The sequence below is a fragment of the Schistocerca gregaria genome, unplaced genomic scaffold (genome assembly GCF_023897955.1).
Source record: "Schistocerca gregaria isolate iqSchGreg1 unplaced genomic scaffold, iqSchGreg1.2 ptg000859l, whole genome shotgun sequence".
NCBI classification, from domain to species: Eukaryota; Metazoa; Arthropoda; class Insecta; order Orthoptera; family Acrididae; genus Schistocerca; species Schistocerca gregaria.
In genome coordinates, this window is record NW_026062221.1 from 10,001 (window position 1) to 12,500 (window position 2,500).

A 2,500-nucleotide genomic window follows, 5' to 3' on the forward strand; every position below is an offset into this window, starting at 1 on the left:
AACCTAACTTACGCTGCACCTTAACCTAACTTACGCTGCACCTTAACCTAACTTACGCTGCACCTTAACCTAACTTACGCTGCACCTTAACCTAACTTACACTGCACCTTAACTGTCACATGTAACGTCACAGGAATGTAGCTTTGCCTAACAGCAACCCTCTGAACATAGTTCACTGCTTGGATCCTCTGGTGTCATGTGTATTTCTTGATGCCATGGTGCGTACCCTCACATAAAGGTCTTTCGAGTGTTGCGTACTTTCTACACAGTCCCGCTAACCACTGGAAGGGTGTACCGCTACAGAACGAATATCGCCCTCCCCTCCTGCCCTTCCAAGCTGGTCGGTCAGGCGTTTGTTTGTGAAATGAGCCTTGCAGCTGTTCAGTTGCATTCGGTTGTCGATGCAGTCAGTGTACGTTGTGGTACGGCCTGTGTGGACTGTCCGCTGATGTACGCGTAACCCACACTGATCATCCGTCGTTACGTACTGAGTGACATAATGTGGCACATGCTTGACCGTACACCGGCTGCGCCCTACAATGGCGAATCATAAGGGCCATATGTTGTGCACGATGCTACTTGTCTCGTCTCCCCATTACAGCGAGATTGCACTGTTGTACGCCGTACAGACATGTGGTAGGTAGGTACGGACGAAAGTATTGCATGTTGGCCCCCCCCCCCCCCCCCCCTCCTCCCTCTGCCGGGAATCAGCGTGAGCCGTCTGTTGATGTAGCGACGAGGGTTTTCCTATTTAATCGTATTGCCCCACACAACATGATAGCACGGTGGACCGCGTTCCACATCTGCGACATGCTACAGAGGCCGGTTGACAGTCGACCGCGCAAGGGACATTGCACACGTGCGCGGACCATCTTCCACGTGTTCTCTCGTGTACATGCCGCAGTGTGTATGTGGGCTGATGTAGCGTGTCGTGACACATAACATGCAGGCATGCCAGAATCGTAGATTTCGCAAATGTAGATTGACGTATACGTTTGCTGCCAAAGATCCGCAAATGAACTGGAAATCAGTTGTTGAGCGGTTGTTCGCGCTGCAGGTGCATCGGTGATAGCGACGATCGGTACATCTATGAACCGGTTGTTTCGGCGGTACCCGCCATGCCCCCGAACCTGAGTTGGCCATGTGGGTATGAAGCGATACGAGGCTGTGGCTTGGCGGGACAGTCCCCGGCCGGTGAGGGGGGGCCGCCCGGCGTGCTGGCCGCGCGCTGCGTGAGCGCACGCACTACAGCCGGCTGGTGGGGGGCGCCCAGTGGCAGGAGCGCCGGCCGACGGGCCCGGCTGGCGTCCCAGCTATGCGCCGGCGCACCCTGCGCGCGGCGCCAGGCGGCCAAAGTGGGTTCTGCCGAGCCCGGTGCGAAGCGCGGTGGACATCTGCAGTGTGCTGGTCCGATTGCGGACTGTGTGCGTTGAGGATGCGCCGCCGCCCGGCACTCGGCGTCGCGACGCCGTCTGCTGCTCGGTCGCCCCCAGCGGTTCTCGCAGGTGGTTTGTATCGCAGCTCTGCGGACGTGTTGGCGCGTGCGCTGTGCTGGGAGAGTTCGCTTCTGCACCCAAGTGGGGCTTTGCCCTTCTGTGGCGCTGGCGTTGGAGCTGCCGGTCACCGTAGGTGGCGCGTGTTGTTTCCCGCCGGCAATGCCACGACAGCACGCTCCCGGGCCTCTGTCGGCAGCGGCAAGCTCAGTTGGGAGCACGGGTGTTCGCACTGAAAGCGTCTACTCGCCCATCTCCGGGCGATTGCGCCTCTCTCGAACCCGACCAAGTACTTAGGACGGCGCTGCGCGCCGCCGGGACCTGAGAGGGTTTCGAGGTGTATCGTGCAGGGGAGCTCAGCCTCCTCCTGTTTGCAGAATAATTGAGCGGACGCTTGCGTGTTCGCGCGGGCCCTCGGGACACACTCCCGGGCGGCCGGCTGCTCAGCTCTCGTTGACGCAGCTCCCTGGTTGATCCTGCCAGTAGTCATATGCTTGTCTCAAAGATTAAGCCATGCATGTCTCAGTACAAGCCGCATTAAGGTGAAACCGCGAATGGCTCATTAAATCAGTTATGGTTCCTTAGATCGTACCCACGTTACTTGGATAACTGTGGTAATTCTAGAGCTAATACATGCAAACAGAGTCCCGACCAGAGATGGAAGGGACGCTTTTATTAGATCAAAACCAATCGGATTGGCTCGTCTGGTCCGTTTGCCTTGGTGACTCTGAATAACTTTGGGCTGATCGCACGGTCCTCGTACCGGCGACGCATCTTTCAAATGTCTGCCTTATCAACTGTCGATGGTAGGTTCTGCGCCTACCATGGTTGTAACGGGTAACGGGGAATCAGGGTTCGATTCCGGAGAGGGAGCCTGAGAAACGGCTACCACATCCAAGGAAGGCAGCAGGCGCGCAAATTACCCACTCCCGGCACGGGGAGGTAGTGACGAAAAATAACGATACGGGACTCATCCGAGGCCCCGTAATCGGAATGAGTACACTTTA

The 2,500-nt window shown here is 57.2% G+C and overlaps 1 non-coding gene across 1 annotated transcript in view; it reads left to right on the plus strand.

The window, feature by feature from the left end:
• Nucleotides 1-1,956: 1,956 nt before the first annotated feature.
• LOC126323588 (small subunit ribosomal RNA) overlaps nucleotides 1,957-2,500 on the plus strand; it is a 1,893-nt gene continuing 1,349 nt past the window's right edge. Inside the window, exon 1 of the ribosomal RNA XR_007559534.1 lies at nucleotides 1,957-2,500. This exon is cut by the window's right edge and continues 1,349 nt beyond it. This is a non-coding gene — a ribosomal RNA (small subunit ribosomal RNA).